The sequence below is a fragment of the Pangasianodon hypophthalmus genome, chromosome 23, assembly GCF_027358585.1.
Source record: "Pangasianodon hypophthalmus isolate fPanHyp1 chromosome 23, fPanHyp1.pri, whole genome shotgun sequence".
Classification (NCBI taxonomy): domain Eukaryota; kingdom Metazoa; phylum Chordata; class Actinopteri; order Siluriformes; family Pangasiidae; genus Pangasianodon; species Pangasianodon hypophthalmus.
In genome coordinates, this window is record NC_069732.1 from 4,136,189 (window position 1) to 4,157,308 (window position 21,120).

Sequence of the window (21,120 nt, forward strand, 5' to 3'; positions counted from 1 at the left end):
CCACAGAATATAACACAATCTTTACCAACATGTCAATTTAGAAGTGGGTGTATTACCTGTGGTTATTTTTACCGGTCGTTCTAGGAAGTTCAGATATGTCATAATGTTTCCAAACACCTGTGAGTGCAGTCTGTAAAAATTACTGGCATGATGTTGTTTATGGAGATTCTGTGGAGATAAAACATTTTATGCAAAATATTTATCAGGTATTAGCACCATGTCCACATAAAACTTGCAAATGATTGCCGATTACTATTCAACTGAGTAAGCCAGAGATAGTAAGAGATTGGAATAATAATGTAAGCCTCTACATCATTCAGCTAAATGAAATCATCAGCTCCATGTCTCACTATCGGAGCCAGTGCTTCATCCTTTCAGACATCTGCAGCACCTGAGGCCTTGACTTAACATATTCTGGGATTCTCTATGGGCCAGTGGTCATCACAACATGATGTGTATACATGAGGCTCCACCGCAGAAAGAGAGAGAGAGAGAGAGAGAGAGAGAGAGGGAGAGAGAAACCCTCGTCTGCGCCGTCAGTGTCGCTACACAGCCCCTGCTAATGCAGAGCCTATTTAATCCAATCTGGATCAATAATTGCTTAAACAAGCTCATCACAGGGTGTGCAGTAGCTTTTTGATTTAATCAGAGGAGCAGGAGAGAGCAAAAGGTTCACTGAGCTCCTTTTGAAAAGGGCAGTGCATTTGCTTGCAGGCTCGCACACAAATAGCACTTTGTATGAGTAGCTTACCTCACCTCACAGAGTTAGGTGAGATCTCCACAACTTACTGTGTCCGACTAGAAACTGGCCCTAAGAACCATTTACTTTCCTGGTAAATATGGTTAGTAAATTTGACAAACAAATCAAGACTACATTTTTTCACCACATTACAATGATTGCCAAGCTCAAACCTTTTCTCTCCTTCAACGACTCAGAGAAAATCATTCATGCATTCATGGCATCTCATGTTCATTACTGCAACTGGCTATAAATTAGGATCATTCAGTCTGTGTTATTATTGCAGAGTGCTGCTGCCAGGTTGCTCACAGACACAAGAGCGAGTACATTACACCAGTCTTCGCTTCACTTCATCGGCTCCCAGTTCAGCTTAAAGTGCTCTTATTTGTTTTCAAAGCTGTTAATGGATCCCTCTATCTATCACCTTTGATTGTACAACAGTACTTGAGGATGCTTAAGGGTGACTGGGCATTTTCCGTCTACGCCTCTAGACTCTGGACCAGCTTGCCAACCTTATCATCGGTTCTACAAGTCCCTGGAAATGTAATGGGGGTAGTGTATACCTTTCTTCCTAAAGTTATTCCCTCAGTTGATGTTTTGATGATGGTGGTGGTGAAGGGTGCTGTCTAATGCGTCGCTCCAGAATCTCTGATAGGTGTTCAACTGGGTTGAGATCTAGTGGCTGTAAAGGCCATAGCATATGATTTACATCCGGTCTCTTTCTGCATGCCACACATGTACTCACGTACTTCTCGAGAATATGGTGAAGGATGACCCAATGTTGAATAGCACCTGCGTTTTTTCTATCACTGAACTCTTAAAAATGCCTTGAGTTTGCAATGAGGGGTTTATACACTTCAACACTACTTTGTCCACTACCACTGGTTCATTTACACAAAAAAGGGGGAATACCAAGCTGGCTATTAACACTGCAATCCTTCCATACAGGTTGGAATTTGAGAAGTAAGCTCACGACTTGATTCCTTTTGTAATGTAACACCATGTTGCTGATAAACCTGGTATGCCGTTTATAGAGACACAAGCCACCATGCTTTGCTACCAGTGGGAAATTAGCCAACTGTGTTCTTGGCAAACGCTTAGTCCAATGTGACTCATAGCAGAGTCTGGAACTTGACGTACTGATAAACCTCAACATCCGAACCTAGTTCCAAATTTCAGCTGTTTTTTTTCTGTATGAAATCCAACTCTAGCGCTGGTCGAATGTAATTACAGGACGCAATAATTATGTCCCTGAAAAGAACAAAGCAGTGATGAGCACTGACGAGTGCTTTAACTAAGCCATAAGTGTGGAACGATGGTTATTGACTACATTCATTCAAGGGCTCTCTTTTCTTTCATAGCGATGGACAGTAAATGAACCCAGAGGGGAAAACAAAGCTCTTTGCCTTGAGCTGCACAATGTGCCACTGCAATAGAAAGGCTGTTCACAATTACCCATGTATGAATAACATTCATTTATATAGTCCTGCCCTGAGTGACCCTTACTTGAGTTGTTTAGCTACTATCCGGATGAAGAATACAAGCTCGATCCCATGCTTGCTTCACCGGACAGAGCGTTTAAGGAATGTCTGGTATGAGCAACATAATGTTTGGGAACATGACATGCGTAGGCCTGACCATGGCTCACAAATCTAAACTTGTGGTTCAGCACTTCATTTGTCTACTAGATATTGTGTCACACATCTAGTTCATTTATTACACCGGATTGAAAGCACTGACTTAAAATTATGCATAAACTTCAAAATAGTTGGATCAAACCCTTCACATCTGAACCTGTAGCTTAATCTTGAAAGAGCACAATGGCGTGATTCCATCCCTGAGGCTGATAACGTGATCGTTGTGCTGACCTCACTGCTGTAGCAGCTCATGATCTGATAAGAGGGTGAAACAGAGTTCAGAGATGTTGAGCACCCTGTTCCAGCGTGCCAGCCGGGCGGCTCTGTACACTACGGAAATAAATGAGGATGCTAGTGATCTGACTCAGGCTCAGCCTCCGCACTTCTTCCATACTCACTGAAAATGAGCTTCATGTGTGTCTGGACTGGGTGGCTGTTAAAAAAGGATTGTAAAAGACTCGTGATCGGGTCTTGTTTTTCCGCACATGTGTCCGGGTAAAAATAACACTGACCACACTGATCTACAGTATCGCTACGCACAACCCAAAACAGAAGAAATTCAGTTTGTATAGCAAATTGCAAACTTGATATGACATCGCTCCATCCATTTTCTTTTACAGCTCTGTTTTACAGCTCTGTACAGTATGTGTCTTTAAATGCTGGTTTTATTTAGATAATAAAACATTTGACATTGTCTATGCTAGCTAACCTAATCACAGCACTATGCTATAGTTAGCTAGCTTCCTAATAATATATCTACAACAGTACGCATTTGATGTTGGCTGGATATTTTAATTTTAATTAACATCAATAGCCAAGTAATTAACAAGTGAGCTGATATTCCAGGCTAGGATTCCAGGTAACTTTTGATATTAGCAATGAATACATTTGGATGCAAATAAAGTTCATATTTTCATCCAGTTCATATGTGCACCCACATCATGATTCTGATTTTTTAACCTGATTAAAACCTTAATTCACAATCTGAGCGTGTGTAGTTCAATTGATTTTTGAGTCAACGGATGGCACAGAAAATTGATGTGTGAGGGGAGCACAGACTCTAAAGTCTCACCTGCTGATAAAGTTCTGAGTCTGTCAAAGTGAGTGCAAGAAATGGTTAATTTTTATACCGACGCTGAATGCAGTCTACGAGTGTGTGCCGGACAGCAATTCTCTTCAATGGCCGGTGAAAACCGGGACATGAAACAGAGAAAGTCGATATTTGCAGGAGGATACACTAAATGAGTTGCGGCATGAGCTTAGTGCCTGTACCACAACCGTATGTTCTAAATAAAATGCTTTTTCTTTTTGTTCTCTCCTTTTTTCTCTGTCAACACGCTTCAGCAAACATCAGCTGCAAGCTGTGGTACATTCACGTTTGTTTTGTTATCACTGTGTCCTATATCGCCTTTCCTCTTCACGCTATACATATTGGACTTCCAGAACAATACCGGCTCATAACACCTGCAGAAGTTGTCTGATGTCTGATGTGTATGCATTGTGGGGTGCATACACAATGGGGATGAATCAGAGTACAGAGGATTGATGGGGGACTTTGTCTTGTGGTGCAGGGAAAACAACCTGCAGCTTAATATCAGGAAGACAGCGGGACTGGAGGTGGACCTCCGGCATTTTAAAGAGCCTAGCTCTATCTTAAGGGAGGAAAAATCACATTTTCGTGAGTTGGGTTTCAATTCAGCAGCATATAACAAACTGGGTAATGTGTGACCTCCAGTTGTTTAATGTGTGACCCCCAATTATGTAAAAATCTACAAAAATCAGTTGAAAAATGTTTTCATAATCAAAAAAATGATCCTCACTCCATTCACCTCAAGGTTCTGTGTATTCCGAGATGCTTTTCTGCTCACCATGGTTGTAAAAAGTGGTTATTTAAGTTATCATATCCTTCTAGGCCATTCTTCTCTGACCTCTCTTATTAGCAAGGCGTTTCCCCCCCCCCAAGAACCACCGCTCACTTTGCAAAATTTGCAGAATTTTCCCCATTCTGATGTTTGATGTGAACATTAACTGAAGTTCTTGACCTGTATATTTATGATTTTCTGCACTGCGCTGCTGCCACGTGATTGGTTAATTCGATAATTGCAGGAATGAGCAGGTGTTCCTATGTGGTTAGTGAGTGTAAAATAACATATGGTCATTTGTGATGCTCATCCTATGTTCAAGTGATTGTCATGTAAACATGTAATTGCAGAGAATATAATCTCGTCTAAATAGGGTTATTGAAAACTAAAGCACACACCACCTCCACGTTACTGGATGGTGCCTTTATGTAACTCATAATTTATGGCAAAGTCTCCATGTTGGTCTTTAACTAGATACCTTCACCTGCCCCGCCCTCCTCAGTGTCTGCACACCTGCACTGAAGAAAAGAAAAATTTTGCAGTTTTTAAACTATAAAAATGGATTTAGGAAATTGGCCTATAGATGTATTAGCACACAGAAGATGTATTAGCACACAGAAAACACTACAGTGTGCAGGACTCTGCTAATGCTCTGCATTCTGAAACATCAATACATGATAAAAACAGAAAATAATATTCACAGAATATAACACTCACAGATCTTGAGTTATGCCCAGCTTCTGATGGACAGTTCTGTGGAAAGTCATACATTGTCATACGCTGTTTGCTACCCACTTTTGTCCCTGAGCAGGATTCCAAACTGTACATGCGGTGCAATTAAAATGGACACTTAGAGAACCTTTGGCGGAGCCTTGAGAGCACTTTGGCAGAGCCTTGAGAGCACTTTGGCAGAGCCTTGAGAGCACTTTGGCGGTTCATGGCACATGAATTCATACAAATCAATCACTGGCTTATTGAAATGCCTTATTGGACATCCCTGTAATTTCAACTAAACATTTCTGTTGTACATAAAGGACAGTTTTAAAAGCTCTTCTCATTACCTAGAATTCATTCTACATAGAATTACCTAGAACGTTGTCTCTAGATGGCCAAGTGCAACCTGAGCACCCTTACGTCCAATCCATAGCCTTATGTCAAATGTAAGAAAATTGTTTTTCCTGCAATTTCAATGAAAAAAACAGTACATAGGACTTCAAACAGTGGATTTGAGTTTATTATGGTTCCCCATGTTGGTATAATGAGTATCATTACAGTTTAATCTGTAGCTAGAGAATGCACAAGCTGATCATTGTAAAGAGAGTCAGTGTATGTGATTTGAAAGGATCTCTATTTGGTAATCAGCACAACAAGTCTGTATTACTGGCTGTTTCAGAAGCTGCGATTAGTATCTGAAACGGTCACTTCGCCTCCTGTCCCAAACCACACACCCCTCATTAAATAGTATGGTGTGTCAAAATTGTACACTGCCATAGATTACCTGTTACATTAGGGGAATTATTTTACCATACTATGTAGTATGCTAGAATGTGGTTTGGGCCACAGCCAAAGTTCCCATTAAATGGCTCGTGATTTGATTCCATATGTTGATGTATTTCCTTCTGAAACAGGAAGCCATCACTTTTGTGCATGGAGGCTTGCAAAGTCTTAGGCAATTGGGTCATCCATTTGATGGTTTCTTTGTATTATTTCTCTTTGGTACCAACACGAAAGCAGCAAAGAACAGTGCTTTTTGGATGAACAGCATGTCATCATGCAGAAATACCTGCAAATGAGGAGTCGTCCTTTTAGCCATTATTTTTAGTCATGCTGACTGGCAGGAGACGTGCATTTTCACAATGTTCTCACTGCAAGCACTCGCACCACAAAAGTGAGGTAATGACAGTCCTCCAGTCCTAGTTTTACATATCAGTAAGGCATTCCGTCTCTTCCGATGGCCATAAAATCTTCCCCGGTATTTTGAAACTTAATAGTGGAAGTAACGTGACCTAAGTTGAACTAATCACGTTGCTCGACATGTGGCACTGAGAGCGTATATCTTCCACACCCGATGTGGACCACACCAAAAAGCAAACCTCTGACCACCACTTTCAAGAGGACCAGGGATCGGTTGTTTGGACCTCTGCTGGGCTGAAAAACAGCTTTCAGGCTTCACTAAATGTACAGACCTCTTAGAGAAAATGACCCAGATTCCAGAAAAAAAAAACTGAAAAAGATCTAAATCTCCAGCTGAAAATGAATGACATTGGGACATTGACACATTGCATCAGTGCATGTGTGGATGAGTAGTATAGAAGACCGCAACTGTGTTTAAAGTGTCTAGGTGTCATTCTTACCAAAGCATAGCGCTCAGCATGTGAATATACAATTTCTCGTTGTATCTGAAATACTGGATGTGCTCAAGCTCCAGAGCATCCACAAAACTGGAGCCCATGGATCTGATGGTGAAAGTCGCATATTCTCAATTTTGGGTTTGAGTTGAAGCAGGTATCATGTGACAATCGGAAGCCAGTCACAGCATGGCAGTTATCGAATCAAGTTTTCGAATATCGCCAATTCCCTAGTTCAAACCACAAGGCGAAAACAACGCATTTTCAAAAAGATGAGGTTAAAACAAGATTTTAGTGAGAACAATTGGCTAAAACTTAGAAAACACTTAGCGTGTTCAAGGTGCTGAGAGACACGACCCTAATTGACTTGGAAATCGAATGGACGTGAGCCTTTTCAGGGTGCGTGCTGTGAATGACTAGATAAGGAAATGAAAAGCCTAACAGACAGAAAGTCAGAAAGGATTCCTAGTGCGAGATACTTCATGACTGCAGTATAACAACACGCAATCTGCCGAAAGTGTTCCCTTGAGATCAGACGTGTGTCTGAGTGTGTATCAATCAATCCAAAGTGAACAAAGAGCTGCTTAAGAAGTGGCTCGTCTTACTGACGACCTTTTAACCACACTATAGGTATATGGAGCTTTACGTACCAGCACTTTAATGCAGATTAATAAAGATTAATAAAGATTATCCTGGTGAGAAAATGAGGGTGTGAATGATACATAATAAATGATAAATTTCAGCATTGGGCTGCCAAATCAAGTTACATAAAGAGCTAAAACTAGACCTGGCAGCTATTTTGGGTCATTTCATGCCACTCATGGCTATGCGGAGAGTTGAGACAATTGGCAGTGTTTTTTTTTTTTTTTTTTTTTTTTTTTTTTTAAAGAAACGTGGCTGGATCATTAAGCCTAGCTGAATTTCTGAGTGGGAGAGCTGAAGTTCAAGGGCAGACCCTCTCTTTGTTTCCATATAATCACCCAAGTGTTCGAAGGTACTTTCTTGGGTTGTTAAATGAACTTGTTCATAAACAGTGTTCTTATTTTTTCCACCTGGCTGATTGAGGCTCAGACTGAGACAAAGACAAAATGGATGACTGAACATCCAGGATCGATTGAGTAACCCATAACATCTGGCTAATTATTTCCCACATTTAGAAAGTAAAAACGTTTCTGGAAAAGTCATTGTTGTTAAAGAACATCCTGAAGAAAGAGTTTGACAGCATTCGACAGGACTGTCAATGTTCACCTTCATTAGTATATATGAGGACTGTGAAGAGCTGAAAGAAAAAAAAACATTAAGATATAAATATAAGAGGCGAGGAGTGTGAGTGTATGACGCAACTGATTTGTTGCAGTGGTAACTATCTCACACTATAAAGTAAGCTGACATCTTGGAATGAAATAAATTCACTGTCAGGATAATAAGGTCAAGCTGGCAACCTGCTTTACATCTGATGTAAAAAGCCATAATGACAGAATCCATTACAGCATAAAATACAGAACTCTACTGAAATTCTGTCATAGCTTTCACAGCAGTGTAAAGCAGCACTCACTGCAACATATTGTGCAAATACTGCAAAGCTTAAAATGTTGACATTACTTAAACACCGGTAATGTCTGATTCGTCTCTGTGACTTGTATGTAGCTATAAATAGCTAAAAAGCAGCTGCTTCATAAAGTGTAGTACGATGTGGCTTAGCACCTCAAAAGGTTCAGAAGCAGACCTGCTTGTATCAGAGACAGTATGTGTACTTGAAATGCCTTGCCTATGAGACTCTTACACTAATATGCAGATATAGGACATGTTATACACATATACTCCCTTAGTTATGGATATTTGCTAGACATTACTGATGTCATTTTTGTTGGAAATTAGCAATTTCTATTCTCAATGTCTAAAACATCATCTTGATTTGTCTCTAGTTAATGGATCTTGTCTCATTCAAGTACACAATATATTGGTCTCAGGAGTGTCCCCAAGATGGCCGCCGAGTAAACAGACTTACTAAATAACATGCTAGAAGGATTTTGCTTGTATGTAAAAGCTGTCAATTTGTGCATGACTGCTAGATGTTTATTGTTCCATGCACCACTCAGGATGACACACTAATGACAGTGTATCTTCATATAGTGTGCTGTTTTGGTGTCTCCTGGGGCTTCCTCTTTGTCAGTGCTTTTCAACATCACAAATTAGAGTTGCTGCTAGCCTGTAATCCTGTTCGCGTGTTAGAGTGTTAGCCCCTAGTTTGTCCCTCTGCTCCACTGACTCACTATTACACAAGAAGCAAAGCCTTCAGGGATTGCAGGGAGGACCTAATCTTACTCATTACACATTACCTGGGTACACCTCACACTGTTAACACTGTTAGCATTTTTAACATAGTTAAACATACATACAACGCCAAACAGTCAATATCCTTTTATACTACACTATGTTTCCCAGTTGCTTGAACATAATTTTACAAGCTGTATTCCATGGTTGTTAACATACCGAAGGAACGGCATGCACTTTAAAAACAAATGCGTGATTATTCATCCACTGTTTCCATGTCTGCTCTCTTGTGCCAGCTAAGCCGTCTGAGGTTTGCTCAGTTCATATTCGTTTATCAACATTCATGTTGATCTTTCCATTAATCTCATTAAATTCTCACTCTTCTTAAAAGTAAATTATGAATGGTGAGTCTAACGTGGATTAATTACACGAGTCAATGTGTTTATGTGACAGTGAGCAAGCAAGTGAGCTAAAGAGCGACAGGGACAGAGACGGAATGTATTGTCTTAGCGTGAATAAATATCTCCTGCAGTGCAACTCACAAAACCAGAGCCAACTGCAAAACAAACCACAGCTGTTTAGTTTCATTGCATGGAGCAACCTCGCTAAATATCCACGCAGCTGTGTGATCCGACGTTCACAGGCAGGAGGTGCTCAAAAGTTAGTGCCCCCAGAGTGGCTGTCAGAAGTCATGTCATGTTTGCATGTTTTGTAATAGAGTGTGAGGCCAGTGTTGTTGGGGCTTTTCAGGGGAAATTTGCTGATGCTAATGCTCAAACATCACCAGATGTAGCCTCCTAATTTGCATACTCATCGGATCGTGATGATTATTTGCATTCCATATAAAAAGAAGTCTGTTCACTGCAAGCTAACTATTTATGCATTTACAATATTCTATCATTTCTGTCAAGAATGCAGGCAAAATGAAGCAGTGGTAGTGGGGAGATGGGAAATAGACACCAAGGAGACAGTGATGGGTGGAATAACCTGCTTTTATTACTGTAAATATTATCAATAAGTGAGTTTAAAACAAAGAACAAACTAGTGTGTGGGTGGGACAAACAATGGTGATCAGTGATTGGTTATTGAGAGCAATACTGATCAGTGATTGGTCATTGGGAACAACAGTGATCAGTAATTAACTGTTGTGAACAATGGTGGATAATAAAAGTGTGCATGTGGAGCTACACCACTGTGAATATACAAGCTTTATACATGTGTGCTGACTGCTTGTGTGCTTCTCTCTCTCTCTCTCTCTCTCTCTCTCTCTCTCTGTCCGTCTGTCTGCACGTCTTTGATCTGTTGTGATTTGCGGCTGAGAGGACAGGTCTGCTGTCTTCTCTCCACCGCACCACATCATTACGTTAGAGTGGCCCTCCTCCTGTTTCTGGCCCAAATAAGACAGCCGATGTGTGCCAAGAGGTGATGGTGATCACAGCGGCTCATCTTTGTTCTGTTTAACACTTCGAATGAGTGTGAATGAGCATTTTACTGTAGCATGTATAAACCTGTCATATAATTTCAAAAAATACCTTACAAGAACTCTGATTTGTAATATTGCCATGCAATCTCTCTCACTTGTTTCTTTGTTTGAGGCTTTTTTTTTCTGGCCTAGAATTTAGCCGTTCCTCACAAAGAACAGAGCTGCTCAGCTCCTCCCCGTCTTCCCTATAAGGCAAGCATTTAAGGCAAACGTCAATAGGAGTGGGAGGGGTCAGCTGAGAGAAAGAAAAAGGGCTTGTAGAGGTTTTCTTTGCAATTACAACCTGTGCATTTAATAAATATTCCCAGGGCATTTTAGTAGTTTGCTGGACATTAAGTGATGTATTAAATGCAATATGTACCCAGATTATGTGTAATAGTTGAAAATAACAAGGCCTACTTGGATAAATAAGAAGATCAATGGAGATTAAATTAAATCTCAAGACTTGATGGATTTAGGTTTTTTAGGCTCTATTTCACAAAACCTCCAATAGGCAAATACGTCTTAGCTGACTCCAGGACAGTGGTTGTTTTTTTAAATTTTTTTTTTATTAACCACATCTTTCTTTAGTTCTCCGAATACCTCATCCTGTTTCCTTGGAGGCAGAAGGCACCTTATCTTTAGAGACAGGACCCTTGCTGGTTATTCATGCGTAACAACTAAGTCTGCTAATGAAAAGTGAAAGGCAAAAGAGACGTGACCCGAGTCAAAACCTAGATCAACTTAACACCCAGTCTCCAAACCCCGGCCATTACTCTTTCCTAATCAAAGAGAGATGTTGAGCAGGCGACAGCTGTTCATGAAGCGTCAGAGTCCCTGCGCATTAAATAAGCACAGGTTGGTGCACGTGTGGCAGCTCATGCATCCTCTCTGAACAAGTGATTGAAAATGCACCTGCCTTCACCACTGGGATTTACTGATGTGCAGGGTGCAGTGTGTGCTGATCAGCCGTCTCTCATATAACAGAGTATTGTATGTCATGACAATCGCTGTCACCTGATGAGTCATTAATACTTGAGCAGATTAGGGTGCAAGCACAAGGCCACGTTAGAGTCTTGGTGTGCCTTTACACCTATTAATCCAAATCAGAGCATAAATTGATACATTTGGTTTGTTTACTATGTGGTTTGGTTTATTTCACACTGCACATCAAACAAAAACAACTTCATTAACTTCGTAGCTAACTACAGAATGCATGCAAATATCACCATTTAACCAAAAATCAGATGTCTTCCTGGTAAAAATGTGACATCTTCTGCCTTTTGACCATAAAATTAAACGTATAGTCGCAAAAAAACAAAAAAAAATCTGGTGGGAAAAGTGCAAAAATGGCAAATTTGCATCACTGTATGCAAATGAATACATGGATTATCTTATCTTATCTTATCTTATCTTATCTTATCTTATCTTATCTTAAGTGTCAGAATGTGACAAATAGTTTGCTCTTTATGTTCATCTGTAGTGACAGAAAACATCACTGTTCTATCCCATACATGATGCTTAGCTGTGTTGCAATACTTCTGCACACCAAAATGACTAATATTCACCTTGCAGAGACTTCCAACAGAGTTACAAATGGGTTCAAATGAACATTACCAGAGTATATTCTATAATGGTGGGTTTAATCAAGCCCTCTCAAATGTCAGGGTATTAACACACCTCTTGATGTGTGATAATTATCAGTGATTGATGATTACTAGTGATGTAATTGCATGTTATTACATGAATCCGGCTTGGTAGAGCCAGAGAACCAACCCAGACAGCACGGCCTCTCTAAGAAATACAGCACTGCTCACCATTTGTTATTAGGTTTGTAATGAAGGTCAACACTTTAAATGGGCTTTCATCAATAAGGCTGCTCGTGAAGTAAGTGATTGTTTTAATCAGCTCTGGAATGTGCTGGAAAGCAGGCTCCAGGACACAGTAATTACGAAAAAGACTTGAGGCTATGCTGGAGGACTTACAGCAACAATTCTCAATATGTTTCAGTGAAGGCGTTGCGTTAAAGGGAAAGACAAAGTATAAATTCAGAAAAAAACATTGAAAGGTGCAAACAAAAAAAGGTTTTTTAACTTCACGAAGTTATTTCCTGACTTTATTCATTATCTGTTACTGTGACTCTCTACTTGCTGGTCTTTCATATCTCCTCTAGAGCGCATTCACAATGATGCTGCTGTAGGGATGCATGGATACAGATACTGGTATTGTCTATCAGCCAGATACACATGCTCATTTACTTGTGCTCTGAAACCATATCATAGTGTACGTCGTCACATTAATGAATAGCTGACATTACAGCAATCTGGACGTATTTCGCGATTAATGATGGCAATCAAGGCAAAGCAGAAAATATCTAGAGGAGGAATTACAGCATGTTCCAACAAAACAAGTAACCCAATAAAACATCATTATAGCATTTAAACACATAAAGGTATTTGAGCATGGAGCAGTGAAGCAAGCATGCAGAGAAACTGTCTTATATAAGAGAGAGCACTTCAGTTTGGCGAGCACTGAGACACGTGCTTCCTTCTGTCAAGGTCAAGGTCTTTGCTCACGAGTCAAGGTGCAATTCATGCCATAATCCATGACATCTTAAACATGAAACTCTGCATGAAGAGCTCACTGCTAACAGCACATGATAGCAACCAACATAAACAGAGCTAAACAAAAGGTTCCATGATGCCTATTGTTGCTTACCAGGTATGTTACTCGTTCTGGTGTCAGTATCAACGAGTACCAAAAAAAACATATGCTTGTACTCATAGTCAGTTTCACAAAAAAAAAAAAAGTACTGATGCATCTCTATGCTATTTGATTTTCGAACTCAGGGTACATGAGGGCTAGATCAGATTTTCACCCTAAGGACACTTGAGGGCTGGATCAGATTTTCATCCTCAAGACACTTAAGAGTTAGATCAGATCTTCAACCACAGGATGCTTGAGGGCAAGATCAGTTCTTCAGCCTTGTGGTGCATGAGGGCTAGATCAGATTTTCAATCTCAAGACAATTGAGGACTAGATCAGCTCTTTAACCTCAGGAAACTTGTGGACCAGATCAGGTTTTCAACCTCAGGGTACTTGAGGGTTAGATCAGAACTTCAATCTCAGGGTACATTTGCGGTAGACCAGACTTTCAACCCTGTGGTACATGAGGGATTGATCAGATCTTCAACCTCTGGATACTTGATTGATATAGCAGATCTTCAGCCTCAGGGCACTTAATGGCTAGATCAGACATTTAACCTCAGGACACTTGATGGCCAGATCCGATTTTCAACCTCTGGGTACATTTGAGCTAGATCAGATTTTCAACCTCAGAACACTTGAGGGTTAGATCAGTTTTTCAACTACAGGACACCTGAAGGCTAAATCAGATCTTTACACTCAGGGCACTTGAGTTTTAGGTCACATTTTTAAACTCAGGACACTCAAGGTCTAGATCAGATCTTCACCCTCAGGGTACATTTGAGCTAGAACAGATCTTCAACATGAGGACATCTGAAAGCTAGATCTGATCTTCAGCTGAATGATAAATTTATTAGCTAGCCCACCGGGCTACTGGAAGCTCCATTGCCCTGCCCAGTCCCACATTTCTGGCTGATTTGGAAAAAACTGATTCAGCAAAAATTATGTAATGTTAGGTAATTAACATAATGTACATACTATTGCATGGATAGCTATTTAGTTAATTGCATTATTAAAGACTAAGAGAAATGGGTATGTGTATATGAATTCTGACTATAAGGGGACAACTGGGAAGCGAGACCTTACCCTCTGCGGATACAGCTTTTCATGGATTCATATCATGCACATCAAGTTTGCGACCTGGACAGAAAGTCACCAAATCATTAGGAAAAAATCGCAGGGAAAAAAATATTATTTGAGTCTGGCGTCTTTACTTTATCTCTGTATTTTTTAAAGGACCAAAAAGTTACAGAACAATTCAGAACAGGAAGTTCCTGAGGTGATTGATGACTGCATCTCTTCTTCAGTCCAAAACAAAAAGGTATCACCTTTGGAAGTACAGAACCGGGTAGGAAAAGAGCTGCCTGGTGGAAAAGGCCCTTGCGGTGCCACAGTGGTCTGAATTTGCAAGAAAGACATCACACTGAGCGCATGTGTGAAAACCAACGCCACAGTAATCCCTTGCTCCACAGCGCAATAAATGTAGAGTAAATCAAACTGGCGCCTGCTGCTGGGAAGCACTCGGCCGTGACTGTGCCAAGGTATAACGGAGTGCCCGGGGTCCCAGCTCTCATTCCCCTACCTAGTACCCTACACAGCAGGACAGTAGGAAAGGCTAGAACAGCAACAAACTCTGAAATGAATGAGAAATATAGAAAGACAGAAGAAGCAGAGACATGAATAACGTGCAAAACAGATATCTCTGTTTTTTCCCTATGTCTTCCCATTACCTGGGCTAATGTTATATATTAGGTCATGTAATGGAGGCAGCTGTTATACCAAAAGAGCAGCATTTTTTTTGCAATCGGATTAAGAAAACAACTATAGTCTCATTTCTCCCAGGAAAAAGTAACATAATGGTGATAAACAAGCCGGCCTGACAGGGGAATCAATAAAAGACTGGGGTTACATCAGACGGTAGCCAAAAAGCAGTTACTTTTTTATTGCTCCTGTGCTTCTGATACATCTTCAGTGTTTTGGCTCACATTTAGGATTTACATGAGCACTGCAACTCTGAAACAATTTAGAGTTTATATACTCACACACATCATTAAGAGGCTCTGTGCTGTGTTCGTCCTGTTATGTAGCTATAGTGATATTAAAAAAAAATACTGCTCATGGCATAATGTGAGAGCATTAAAATGAGCTGCAGTTATTTATTTATCATCTTAAAATATCACAATATCATTTCCATTTCTGTTTTTTTTATCCGGCTGACAGTTGCCATGTGCCATAATGTTTTATGTCCTCATGCAAATCAGCCAGGACCATCGTAATGAGCAATAAATGAATCAGCTGTACTACTCAACTGAAAAGGGCCAGTGGTGTTTATGAACATGATTCATACCACAGCGCTGGTGAATTCTTGATTCTGATTGGTCAGAAGGTGTTGATTAATTTTCTATAACAGCAGCTCTGACTGTAGTTTCAGCTCTAAGGCAAATCACAGGTTTATATTACTGAGCTTGTTCTAATATTTTATTGTTTCTATAGTAACAGCTCATTCACAGGAACCTGTATGACAGATGCTCCATATAATTTTAGCTATAAATGGATTAAATAATGTGTTTAATCATTTAACAAACAAACAAAAAAAATCGTTGCTATGGTGAGGTTTTGTAAGGAGATATTTATTTACCATTTAAAGGGAAAGTCCTTTTCAAGGGAAAGTCTTTGGGAGAGAGGAATTTACACTTTGCTGTTTCTTTTGTAACACATCAGCTGTGTTTTTTTTGTCCTATCATCTTTAAGAGATTGATGTTTATAGCTCTTATAACATACGAGATAACAAAAACTAACTTGTTTTGTGTACATTAGACATTAAATGTTTACTGATACAAAAACTGATACAAACTACAACCCTCATTAATAAAATAAAATGTAATATTTGGCAAATTGCTGCAGGATAAGAGTAATAAAACACTTAGGGACACGCTATTATAGAAAAATAATCAACTTCAAGGTGGTAACAGTAACAGCAAAACATTTGGCCTGACCCAAAGTGGAGTTACTTTTACCACTCCACAGCTGATTATTTTCCAATTATGTCCTTTTTATCCATTTATAATTACAATTAGTGTCATGGAATGTCTGTGAAAGAAGTTAGTTCCTGTTATCACTTATGTTATAGCAGCTATAAACACTTGTTTGCTCCCCGGCCTGGCTTTTTCCTCTCGCTTCCATAAATGTTAAATAAATGTCTCCTACCAGAAAACTGATAGAAATGATTATGATAGAAATGATAACCTGTTAGAACAAGCACACAGATATAAACCTTGCAGCCAAAACTAATGTCAGAGCTGCTGTTACCGAAAATGAATCAACACCTTCTGACCAATCAGAATCGAGCATTTTTCTTTCCTTTTCTTTTAACAGATGGCGAAATGTTGGTAGCACGCTATATCTCGATATACATATGCCGATCTCTAAACATCTGAGTGTCTACATGCTGAAGGAAAGGGTTAGTGGAGTTAAGACAGGAATTGCCTAAGATAGCCAGGCTTCATGAGACAACATATAAGCAGCACACCAGCATCCTTGATGAATCAAGATAATCACCATGAGTGTTATACAGGTCACAGAGTGTGTTTACTGCTGACTGACAGCAGTCAAAGACTAATAGAGTCCCTACATAAACAGAGTTGGGTTCGTCCACGTCCATGTCCTTTACACCGGTGGCATGTTTATCATATGCTTCTAGCCTGACACAACACACACCACATGCAACACTGAGGCCACATGATCGACCTCGATCCTGAAGTTGGAGCAGCGGAGGATGAGCTGACAGCACAGCACGCAGCACGCTGATGCAAAACAGAGCGTTCATGCATGAGCCATGAGAACAGCGAGCAAAATATCTCACAAGCTGTTTGTTTTATTCTCTGCTAATAAGGAGGGGCGTTACACTCGAGCATGGCCTTGCAGCCTGAGAGAGCGAGAGGGTGAGAATAGAAGGGAAACAGAAAGGAAGAAGGAGAAAGAGGTAGAGATAAAAGAGAAGAAAGTGAAAGAGAGGGGGAGAGGGAGAGGTCATGACATGAAAAGCAAAGTGTGATGGAAATGGAGAGTGAGAAGAGACAAGGAAAGAATGAGAAACATAGTGAGAGGGAGCCAGGAGGACAGAGAAAGAGAGACATCCATTATTACTATATATACTGTATATTCATGGGTGTATGTGTGTATACATACATATATATATATATATATATATATATATATATACATACAGAGGGGACAGAGACAGAGAAAGACAGACAAAATGAGACGTGAGAGGCAGAGAGAACTTGTAGAGCTGAGAGAGATATGGAGAGATAGAAAGACAGGGAAAGGAAAAAGAAAAGGAGACAGAAAGAGAAATAATTAGAAATGCAGAGAGTTATGTGGGAGAGAAAGCAATAGAGAAAGAGCATGAAGAGAGGGAAAGACAGAAAGAGGCAGAGAGTGGGAGACTGCAAGAAAAAAATAAGAATGAAAAAGCACACAGAAGGTGGGAGAGATATATAAAGAAAGAGAGAGGGAAGAAGAGATGGAGAAGGAGAGACAGAGAGAGAGGCAGTGAGACTGTGGGAACGAAGAAGAGATGGAGAAGGAGAGACAGAGAGAGAGGCAGTGAGACTGTGGGAAAGAAGAAGAGATGGGGAAGGAGAGACAGAGAGAGAGAGTGAGACTGTAGGAAAGAAGAAGAGATGGAGAAAGAGAGGCAGAGAGCATCAGACTGAGAGAGGGATTAAGAGAGGATGAACGAGACTGGGAAAGTGAGAAAGAGAAAAAGAGCGTGAGATCAAGAGAAAAAAGAAAGAAAGAGGGCAAAGAATGTGGGAATGAGAACAGGACCAAGAGAGTGAGAAGAGAAACAAAGGAGAGAGAGAGAGAGAGAGAGAGAGAAAGAGGGAATGCAGAGAAAGTTAAATTGTGAGAAAGTGGAATAGGAAGAGAAAGTGTGGCATAAAGATGAAAAAGAGGAAAGGCCAGAGGACATGGATAGAGGGAAAGAGACAGGAAGACACAACTAAAAAGAAAGATTATAAGAAACAAAGATGAAGAGAGAGAGAGAGAGAATAGGAGAGGAAGATGGAAGGAAGGTACAGATGGAGAGCTGGATGCAGAGAAGGAACGTGAGAGAGGTGGCCAATGAGAGAACAAAAAAGGGCAAAGAAGTGTGTGGAATAGAAAGAGAGCTGGAGGCTGAGGAGAGGGAGAGAGACAGAGAGACTGGGAAGAGAGCTAGAGAAGAAGTGAAGGTAGAAGAAAAAGAGAAGGAGAGACATAGAGGCAGATGGAGAAAGGGGCCAAAAATCTGGATTGAGGAAGTGAAAAGAAGTGAAGGAGAGAGAGAGACTGTAAACAAAGTGACAGAGGCAAAAAGAGGGAGAGAGAGAGATGTGAAGCCATAGAGAAGGAGAGACAGGGAAGGAAAGAGAAGGAGAGTGTGTGAGCGAAAGAAAGAGAGAAACACATAAGCAAAGAGAGAGAATGTGAGACAGGCAGAGAGAGAGAGAGAGAGAGAGAGAGAGAGAGAGAGAGACAGAAGCAAAAAGAGTGAGAAAATGGGAGAGAGGCAGAGAAAGAAACAGAAACAGAAACAGAGAGAGGCCGAGAGAGAATGGGAGACAGGCAGAGAGAGAGAGAGAGAGAGAGAGAGAGAAGCAGAGAGATTTCCTGTCATCTTTGTCGTTCTTGTTCTCACTGTTTTCCCTAAGCTTTGATGATATACTGTATACAGTCCTGCCAATGAAGCTTTATAAATGAAACTGAATTAACAGACAGAGAGAGAAAGAGTGAGAGAAACAGACAGAAAGAGAGAGAGAGATGAGGGAGATGAAATAAGTTGTGCTCTCTGCCTCCGTTTATTTAAGACAGGAATGTAAGGAACAGCTCTTAAACACACAGCGTGGTGAAAAAGGAGGAAACGACACACGGAAAACCTTATTGAATCATACTGTAGTGAAATGGCCTCTCGCTCCGTTCTTGGCTCTCGCTCTCAGCACAGCCATCTCACGCATGAACAACGTCAGAGACGAAAGTTATAAACCCTGGGTACTGCAGCGCAGAGATCAGGACAACCTTCCCAGAAACACATGCTCTCTAACATACACTGTGCATCACGCCGCTCGCCTCACCGCTCTGCCCAGCTGCTCTGCCCAGCTACTCTGATCTGATCTGATCTGATCTCTGAAGCTCTGGAGCGCTTACAGTCAATGCTTTACATGTTTAAAAGAGCAGAAAAATACCTTCATCTGCAGTTTAACAGAGGACCGACTGAGACATCGGCTGATAAAAAAGAGATCGAGTGGAATTCCAAATGCGACCCACATGCTTTAAAACCCATCAAAATTCTCAAGTCAATTTCAGCGGAGAAAAATAATTAATTGCTTATATTTAAAAGTCTGAAGGAATGAAGAGTTAAATATTAAAAAGTTTGAATAAAAAAAGAAACGAAAGACAAAATTAAGGTTAACGTGTGATGAATGAAGGCAGGCTGCAAGTGCGTATACGCAGCGTGTCATTTATTAGGGCAAATCCACTCATCGTAATTAGTGTCAGAGCGCAGGCAGGCAATAACAAACTTAAAAAAATCCAGACCTGGAAAACGGGCGACGGTTCAAACCAGAAAATACAAGAGATACAGAAATAGGAAGCCACAGCTCAGAGTTAAGGACACATATAGCATGGGAAGACCTCACAACAGAAACAGTGGGGTTTAAATAGATAAACTAATCAATGAGTTAACACGGAACAGGCGTACACATTCAGGTAACACAGCCTGGAGACAGGACTAGAAGAGAAACAAAGGCAAATGGAGTGAGTTTGACAAGAGCAAGTGACTCACACTGAGAGGGGGAATTCATGGCAACACCAAGTGAACTCAGTGATCAGAGTGTCTGAGTGGGCGTGGCTTAATATTCTAACGAGCACTCTTGACTGACATGTCCTCAAACTCAAACAGAAGAGTGAGGAACAGAAAAAAAAGCCGAACTGCAACCAATGATTATTTTGATAATCGATAAATCTATCCTTTTTCCCCCCTTTTACAATTAATCGGTTAGATTAGAAATACCAAAAATATTTATTTAATAATCTTTGTTTCTAGCAATTGGATCAACTAACACTTGCAATAAAATATTACTGACATTACACTCACTTTTCTCCCAATTTCATGCACAGGGTCTCTGCTATCGTGCCACAGATGAGACACGTGAAGCCGTCACATGAGTGGCATTTCTCAGCCAGAGGCAGGTGTGTGTTAGCGGAGGTGAAGTGGCCGGTTGGAGGTTGGTTGGGGTAATTAAGCAGCTAAAACAGCCGCTATGCCCCATATGGCCTTATTAGCCCCTGTGCACACACACACACACACACACACGACTATAAGCAGTGGATTTACGGAAGCACAACACTAAGAGGACACTAACAGCTCCTCTGAGAATCCCTAGCACACATCACAGGAGGTTAAGCCACAACGACGAGCTTTTAAAATTACATTTTCAGGAAGGGAGGTTGACAGGATCAGAATGTACACAGCCTGAGGGAAGAGCTTCAGCACGGACCGAATCTTTCTTAGAAGCTTTTTGGTCTGTGACGGCGCCGAGGAAAAATGCCATTTAACTGACCGTAACCTGAGCTACTGTTTAATCCACAAGGCGATTGATCTTAAACAGCAGTTTATGAATCGAAGCCAAAAGTGCGGCTATGAAGAGGTGTTATTTTTCTCCTCTTCTTCGTTGTCTTATTAAGCCGTTGAGCTACACAGTGTATCATACACATTCACTATTACAAATATGAATATCTTTATGGTCATTGTACAAGTACAGTGAAATTCATCCTCCCACCAAGCTTCACCATGTTTCTTATATTAAATAAAAAAAGAAAGAATTTTTGTGAAAATGTGTATATATACACCTACGCCTAGTCTTTTTCCAACCTTCAACTGTCCAGTTTGGGTGAGCCTGCGTCCACTGTAGCCTCAGATTCATGTTCTTGACTGACAGGACTGGAACCCAATGTCAAGGTTTGATGTGTTATATGTTCTGAGATGCTTTTCTGCTCACCACGGTTGTAAAGAGTGGTTATTTGAGTTAGCATAGCCGTTTTGCTC

At 40.6% G+C, this 21,120-nt stretch overlaps 1 protein-coding gene across 3 annotated transcripts in view; it reads right to left on the reverse strand.

Moving 5' to 3' along the window:
* gcgra (glucagon receptor a) overlaps positions 1–21,120 on the reverse strand; it is a 71,129-nt gene that overhangs the window by 27,415 nt on the left and 22,594 nt on the right. The window contains exon 1 of one of the 3 annotated variants that reach the window (XM_053228391.1): positions 14,115–15,870. The exons of 1 other annotated variant lie outside the window; for it this stretch is intronic. The gene's annotated coding sequence lies outside the window, so the exon portion shown is untranslated. Of the gene's footprint in view, positions 1–56; positions 4,334–14,114; positions 15,871–21,120 lie in introns of those variants that run through there. One more of the 3 variants, XM_034298764.2, reaches the window with a different exon arrangement.